Raw genomic sequence first — 9,446 nt, forward strand, 5'->3', positions numbered from 1 at the left:
AAATTAATTTTGATATACACAAAAATATTTATACGTTACAATAAAATATAGGTCTAATTTTTTTTGTTATTGACTTATAAAAATTATATATCATGTTCTTGAATTTTTTATGTATTCAAGATTTAAATGACAAATATATATATATATATGTGTGTGTGTGTGTGTGTGTGTGTGTTTTAATTTAGTAAAGTTTTATGTATATATCTTTAATGATCTCTCTCTTTGAAATTAATTATGTTATCTCTCTCTCTCTCTGTCATGAAAATGATCTCCCTTGCTCTCTCACTAATGTTTTAATTTAATTTAAAATGTACATGTATATATATATATATCTATCAATTATGCGAGAAATTCACATGTTTACATTTTAATTTTTAATGAGCTCAAGATTAACAATCTCTCTCTCTCTCTCTCTCTCTCTCTCTCTCTAGAATTTAACTGATTTTAATTTTAATGTTTTAAATTGAATGCACTTCATGTGTGTGTGTGATTACATATTTATTTTAACTTTATGACCTACCTAGATAGATGGCATCCTAGGATCCACCTGCACAGGCTCCTATTCAGGAGCCACACATTGATGATATAGATCCTCCACACTAGGATCCCCTGTTTCCCGACATTGCTACCATTTTCCAGTATAGTGATCACGAGTTGCATAGGTTGAGGGTCATATTAGATGACCCCCATACTGATGGTGTGTACAAGAGTACATGCACATCCATTTTTGATAGTTTGCAGACATTGAGGGACAACTTAGTTTCTCACGCCTCATTCTCACCTAAGGTTATAGAGGATATTTATAGACAGTTGAGGAGTGAGGTGAGGGGTCCTGATTCTTTTACTGATGTGGTGAGGGTGGTCTCAAAGGAGACCATCAAGGAGAGATGCTTTCCAGAATATCAGGAGAAGAGTAAGGTGAGAGGATATCAAGTCACGAGATGTATCGACCCATAGGCTGCATCATTGATTTACCCACGCTTCTTAGTTACCCATGGTCATTATCCTAATAACGACTAGATACCGTTATACTTTGCACAATAGGTATTTGTTGAGGTTCATTTTCAGATGAAATGAAACTACCTTTATATTCCAGCATATTATGGACAAGGGAGGGGCATGATTGCTGATAGAGATGCATATCATAGGCTTGATAGAGCTCCGCCTAGACACAGGGACCTTGTTTGCTAGAGATTTCTAGCAGTAGTCCCAGCCATCACCCACATAGTGGATCACATTGTGATTGCTTCTCAAAGAGAAGCAATTGATAGGATTAGACATATTGCATTAGCAACAGCCACCATATCATCTAACAGGCTGGGCAGATATATGATGAGCTGACCATGTTTGAGATCATCCACATATCATGCATCTTCTAGTCATGAGGTGGCTTCAAATTCAAATGGTCAGTATATTACTACTGGCATCCCCTCCCAAGATGAGGTAGTAGCTATAGTCAGAGGTAGTAGACATGTACAGATGTCGCAGTATTTAGCCAAGGACCTGCTCAATTCTTATCATTTTATTTCATCTCGACTTGGGATACCATTGGCTTCTATTAGAGAGGAGATTCTTAGAGATGGGAAGGCTACCACTACATCGATGCATACCCCAAGGTAGTCACAACATTCTCATCACTCTACGCATGCTTTGGGTACTAACCTACCTACAGATCACTCTGTTACTATAGAGGAGGAGATACGAGGTGATCAAGTCCATATCACAGATGAGGGCTTGGATTCATTTGAGGAGCAACTGTGAGGTTTGAGCCATACTGGGTTTATGGATATGCTACTATAGTCAGACACTTCATCCATGATGCCTAGTCATCTAGTTAGCCCCTTACACTCCTCAGTGATATGTACAGCCAGAGAAATATATGCAAGCACGAGTTATGTGGTTGATATGATCATAGGACATGATCAGACTATACAGCCTACTCTTGATACACATGTATGTACATATATGTGCGTTTAAATTTTTACAAGACATGTATATGTTGTAATGTACGATAAATCTATATGTAGATCATTTAATAAATAACTGTTCTAAGTTCATTTGTATCATTTAAATTGATCCTGGACTAATCCTTAAATACATACATACATACATATATATATATATATATAAAATATATGTACATATACATACATATATATATATATACATACATATATATACATACATACATATATATATATGTATGTATGTATATATATATGTATGTATATATATATATACATACATATATATATATATATATATATATGTATGTATGTATATATATATATGTATATGTATATGTATATGTATAACAGTTAGCTCATGTCAATCCTAGCATGAGCTCTGAGCATGTTTGTAGGAGAGATTCTTTCGGTGTTGTTAGTGGACAGGTTAGTTATGGTTTGTTGTATATATGTACATGTATGTATGTGCGTTACAATTTATATTTTAATTTTAATTTAACTCTAGTTGGATTTGATGTACATGTGTCTAGAGATCTATATTTAATATTTAAATAAATTCTACTTTTGTAGGGGTCTATTGGACATCGAGAGTCTCACCAAGACTCTCCCTCAGATGGTCGCTCTGTTCATGGTTGATATGATGCATGTTGATTTGCTGGACTTTATAACTCATTTTTTTATTATCTTTTTATATATACATGTACATTTTATACTTTCATCTTATATATTCATGCATGTATGAAGTTTAGACTAGATTATACTTTATACAGTTTGTGTCTGATCAGATTATATATTTCATGCATGTATGGTTAGATTATACTTTATATATGTATACTTTGTACATTTGAACTTGGATTAAATATATCGCATCATTTGTATTTAGATAATTATATATGATTGAATGCACACATGTTAGATTACATACACACTTTAAATATATATGATTGAATCCACATGGTTCTCTAAAACTTTTAAATTTATATATATCTATGACTGAATTTACATGTACATGTAGATACATTAAAAAAGGATTGATATGTTTATAATTTATATTTTAAATTTTAAATTTTACTACATGTAACATGTATACAATAGATATGAATTAATTTAAAAGAATTTGTGAACAATATACATCCACTCAACTATGCAAGCCACACACAATATAAATATCACACTTGTTCATATCAAATGAACAAACTAAAGTTAATGAACATATTCAATAATTTAAATTCTAGGTGTACTAAATAGTTCACACCATGTACTTCTAGGTACATACAAGTTAAATAGTTCACAACACATCACTTAGTGGTTCAAACCACTCTTCAATTATTACACACATGTCCTAATTTAATATCAAATTTACACATGTACATTCTAATTTAAATATGCATTTTTAATTAAATTTACGTGCATGTGCATTTTTTATTAAATAAATACATGTCCTAATTTACTTTACATACATGCTTTAAAATTATTTTAACAACTTACAAATTACATATGCATACATGCATTTAGAATTTGATAGACTATACATCCTAATCAACTGCATACATCGGGCCTTAATACATTTTCAACTCATCCACATGTCCCAGTTTACTTTACATACATGAACATAAGTATTATTTAACATATACATACAAATTAACTTCATGCATCCTAATTTAATATAATTGAAAATTTCATATTTAAGTAAACAATAAATGGTCTACACAAGCCATATATATATAGATCAAATATTAAATTCAAATATTTATCCAAGTTTCAAAACAAGTTAAGTTCTAATTTATCAAGTATTAATTCAATTCATGGGTTGAACCACATGTACTTTGGTTTACTAAATAGTTCATACCATATCAAGTGGTTCAGAATGCTCTTCAATAACACTTAATATTTTGTCATGATCTTCACTATCTATTCTCCACTTTTGAGACCATCTGTGACATGCAACTATTTGAAGAATTAGGCCAATATCAATGACCAAGTGGCTACACTGATATACCCTGTTGTCAATTTGGTATTCAGTGAAATGAATCCCATGTTGAACAATTTTAACTTGTTTTAAATATGTCCCTTGCACTACAACTGAGCCTGCATGTACATGTCTATAAGAAATGAGAAATTCAAAATTTGCACGTAAGCGATCTGTGTACATATAAACATGAAAACATGTCCATATGTGTGCATATTTAAAATAAAATTATTTAAAATAATTTAAACATAGATTGAATCAGTTCAAACACATGGGAAAGGACATTCCATCGCTCATTTCAGATTTTGTTAACTTCTTTCTCTCTTCTGTGCAATGCAATATATAATAACTAAAACCTTCTATATTTTCATCTTCGACTATGACTGCTAAAATATCTCCTGCAATTTGAAACAAGTTAAATAAATTTTAAACATCATGTACTCGATTTAAAACTTATATATAATTTATTTACATGTACGCAACATTTTTTAAGGAAATAAATATATATAGTTTAAATATATATGTGTACATCATATACATTTTTTAATCAATCCTAAAATATGATCGTAATCACCAGAAATAAAAGGAATGTCTTCAAAGATTTCATCCTCATTTGAATCCTCTTATGTGTCAGAAACATCTAGTGGCACCAATTTCCATTCACTAACATATCCAAGCTCTTGGTTCTTGCAATCAACATAGTTTTCTAAAATGCAGTCAGAACAAAACCATGAATAATCTCTAGTGTATAATGTCCATGGGCGATTATCTGTACTCATGACACAATGCAAAGATCTTGTCCTCTCCATGCTCTTGCATCCATGCATTGTACTTCTATCCACATCTGCAAAATGTACATGTGTACATGAACATACATGTAGATCAAGTTGCTAAATTAAAAAATTTGAACTAGGAACATTTAAAAAAAATTTAAATAAATTTAAATAAAACACTAAAAGAGAACATGTACCGATTATCTCCCAAAACACTCTATATGGAATGGGTCTATATGTTCTCGATGATGATTCACTAGGATAATTAGGTTGCTCAAAGTGTTTCTTACACCAATCAACAACATCATGTGCATCATCTATACAATCTCCTATGTATTTTTTTTTATACTTTCTTAGAGCATGTTTGATACAAGCTCCTGCACCATCATGTTCACCCTTTCCATGACCACTCTCAAAAAAATTCCAAACATGTGGTATTTTGTCATTTTAATGATATCTACATAGTGCATAAAATGGCCTTGAAGATTTGAATTGTTTCGCAAATCCATCAGACCAAACAAAATGTTTAACTATTGTTATGCCTCTCTCTTTCGAATATTCAAAAAACTTCTTAAAGCAATGTTGTACAAAAAGTGTGTCATGCTCCTTATCATCACTGATATAGAAGCGGTACTCTTTCTTAATGAAACGGTTTTGAAATGTACTATCAACACCATCCAAACCCATTTGTGCATGTCAATAACACACATGCACCAAAATAGTGATTTGCTTTGAAAATTAATACTCTGATTGAATCTCTTTTTGATGTGCAAAAGAGTAATTTTCTGTGAAGTCCACTATGGATAGAATAGTTCCAAGTGGGAAAGTGTCTCTTAATCTTTTAAATTTTTCTTCTTTCTACTTGGCAAAAAAACCATGGCATATGTATGGTTTTATCAACTTACAAAAAATTTCCATAAATGTTCCAATAGGTATTTCCTCTTCTACATAATCTAACCTTGTAGATTACTTTCCAAATTTTGTTTCAAATTTTTTGTACTTGTAACTCTTGAAATTTACCATCTTCTTCATGTCAGTATCTTCATCTCTCAAAGGCAATTTAGCCAAGTCCCCACATGTTCCACAAATTCCTTTTATGAAATTTATTTGACCAGTTGCATTATCATCTGATTTATCACATAAGATGGATGCTATGAATTGACTTGTTCATTTAGGAGGAGCTTTTTCATAACCATCACTATCTTATATAATATTTCAAAACACTTGATAGTACTGGTCAAATTTGATGTGATAACGACAACAACAAGTTTTGAAAACTTTGTTTACCTTCACATAATATGACCTTAACTATTCAAACATGGTTTGTCCAATCTTTATATGAGGGTTTGTTTTAGTAAACAACACATACAATTCATGTTTTGTTGTGTTTATCCAGTGTTTTACATGGAGATCATAATGATTAGGGACAATCCTTTGCTTGATAACATATCTACTATTTGATGAAGGACGAGTATTATCACTCCAAAAACTTGTCACGAAGCTCCTAACAACATCTTCAATTCTATCAGAAGGAGGAGCTCTACACATATTTTCCCAATTCCCTTCAGAGGTGGTATCATGAAAAATCTTTCTCCTTTTAACATATTTTGATATTGTCCTTCTACTAAAACCAAACTCAAATGATAGTGAAGAGATTTGTCTTTTTTGAGGTAATCTTTCATTTACTAAAGATGTCAACATCACTCTTCTTGAAATGGTCTTATCTACTATTCAAGATTTTTTACCAATGTTCACCAAACCTTTCTTAACATTATCAACAATAGATTTTGGTAGCTGAGAATTTTTCCTCTTTTGACTTGTTGTATCTATACCCAACAATTTCAGTGGATCTATTAAGTCTTTATGAGTAAGTACAATTGATAACAATTGATCATTCTCTAGTGTAGTATCAAGATTGTAGAAATGAGATATTTTTTCTTTTGCACTTTTATTCATTGACCTCCTTTTAGTGTGTCTAGGTTCTTCACTGATATGTTTCAACTCATACACATCCATTTCAAGTAAATGATCTAATTTTTTATAAGAAATATTTCTCTTCACCTGTTTAGCTAGATCCACAATATGCTCATCCATACCAGTGGTAGGAGGTAAGGATCCTGACCCCTCTCCTTCAACCTCCATTGGTTCAACTTGGGCAAGCTCCTCACTATGTTCATCAATTATATTGTGTTCTTTAATAGGTTTATTTGCCTTGACTCCCACTTTAGAACTCCCTTCTTCTTGAGCCCGTTCTACACATAATTTAAGATGACAGAGAATATTTTTAATGCAACGAAATTCCAAGTTTAATTTAAAATCAAATTTTCAAGACATTTAGTAAGACGTTTAAAAATTATATCATAATAGGTGAACTATAATATCATGTATTTAAGACCTATTATTGCATAATAGACCTCCTAATATCACATGTAATAGGTCCTAATATGATCTACATAATATAGGTCTTAAGACGACTCTTGAGTATAATGTGAAATGTTTTTGCATACATGAAGTTATATAAATAGAATCTATTATGACATAATAGGTTCTAAATTTATGTCACATTTAAGACCTATAGTCACATAATAAGTCCTAATATCACATAATAGGCCTTAATATTACTTAATATGACCATGTATGCAAAAATATTTCACATTAATATACTTGACTCCCCTTAAGACAGATATATTATGTGATATTAAAGGACCTATCACATGAAATTAAGTACCTGTCTTAAATATGATATAAGTTAGAACCTAAATTATGACATAATAGGTCTTATTAATTTTATGACTTAATACAAGACCACATATGCAACAACATTTCACATTATACTTGACTCCCCTTAAGACCTATATTATGCAAATATTAGGACCTATTATGTATGTGATATTAGGATCTAAATTATGCAATAATAGGTCATTAATTTATCACATGTACATAATAGGCCTAATATATCATAAATTTAGACCTCTTAAGGTCCAGACACAATAATGTGAAATGTTTAAATTGCATACGTGATCATGTTATTAAATCACAATAAGACCTATTTGTGTAAGAGAAAAAGTGACACTAAGCAAACATGCCCTAATCTCACTTTCAACCACACACTTGTGGAATACGAAAGAGCCTAGAGGTATCACACAATTGGCTACTTCTTTTTGTGGAAGAGAGAGCCACAGGATACCTATTAGGGTTTCTATTCCTTTGTTGTAATTGAAAGATAAAATGATGCAAGTTCAATCCCTAACCCCAAAGTGCAAGTATGAACTAATAACAAGATTACAGAATTGAACTTAAATGATGGAAAGCTGTAAACACAAGGACAAGACAAGAATGTAAATGCGCACCCAGAGTCAAAATCTGAGTGAAAATGTTCGGGACGGGGGCGCGGGTGCCACTGTCCTGATTCTGCACCTGAAACTGCTCCGAAAACTGCTGTTTTGCAACCTAGAAAGCTGTCAAAAAGTGCTGAAAATGCTGTCTGTCAGGAGGACCAGGGCACCCAGCACCCCTGTCCTGGCAGGACCAGGGCACCCCACGCCCCTGTCCTGGTCTTTTTCTCTGAGATTTGGTGTGAAGTTTGGTCCCCGTCTGCTTCTTTCGGATCTGTAACTTGCGGCGTCGTCTGAATTCCAAAACCTGCACTTATATCTGAAAAGGTGTGGTGGGCGGCTATATAGAGTTTTGCCTTAGTCAAACCCCTGCTTCAGTGATTTCCACCTCCACGAATAGCCAAGTTGTATTGTAAAATGTATTGTGTGTGCAAGGTCCTTAAATGCAAGAAAGCAAACTAGAGCAACCTAGAAAGTAAACCCTAATTGCTTGTAAATGATAATGTAAATGCTCTAAATCAAGATGCAAAGTGATCTAAAGCATGAATAAAGGATATATTGAAGCTTATGCAAAGACATGAAAACAACATGAAATCATACCCAACCCTCAAGGGAGGAGTACAAGCCAATCTTCAGTCGGTAATCTCCTATTGTTCTTCAATGTCTTCCAAGCCCTAAATGGATGAATGAAATTGATGAATGCTTGATAGAAGGATGTTGAATGTTATTGAAGTCTTCAAAGATCTGCTCTTTCACTGCATAGAAGGTCCTTGAAAGCCAAAATTCTGATCCTTTCAAATGAAGAAAGAGAGCTCTTATATATGAAACCCTAGGTCTTAATTTTGACTTTTGGCCGACCTAGAGATTGAATATCCTGCCAATTTCTTGAGGTTAAGCTTTATTTTATGATTGGATCACGCTCCTAAAATTTTGGGAAAAATGTCCGGGACCATGTGCACTCCGAGCGCCATGGTCCTCTCCGGGCGCCATGGTCCCGACAACTTTTCACCAAATTTTTAGGGCCGTCGGATATGATGATTTTAGAGAGAATCCCGAAGTTACAGGCGATTTCGAGATGTTTTGACCCCCGAAATCAAGCCCCCAAGTTCAAAATAGGACCTAATTAGGGTTTTTGATTAAATGATGTATTGGAAGAATAAAATGAAAAGGGCACACTTTAATGAAAGGGCCCAACTTTATGATGTGGGAGATGACAAAATAGAACCTTAGACCTAATTAATTTGATTAATTAAGTGCTAAAGGGGAAATACAATGCAAAATACAAAATGCGCCAAGGCGGGTGCTAAACTAGGTGTGAAATTGTACCACCCTAGCAAGTGCGTACAATTTACGACGCTACACTATTATGTCATATTTAAGATAGGTATAATTGCAGATAATA

This window comes from Cryptomeria japonica, chromosome 4, assembly GCF_030272615.1.
Source record: "Cryptomeria japonica chromosome 4, Sugi_1.0, whole genome shotgun sequence".
Lineage (NCBI taxonomy): Eukaryota > Viridiplantae > Streptophyta > Pinopsida > Cupressales > Cupressaceae > Cryptomeria > Cryptomeria japonica.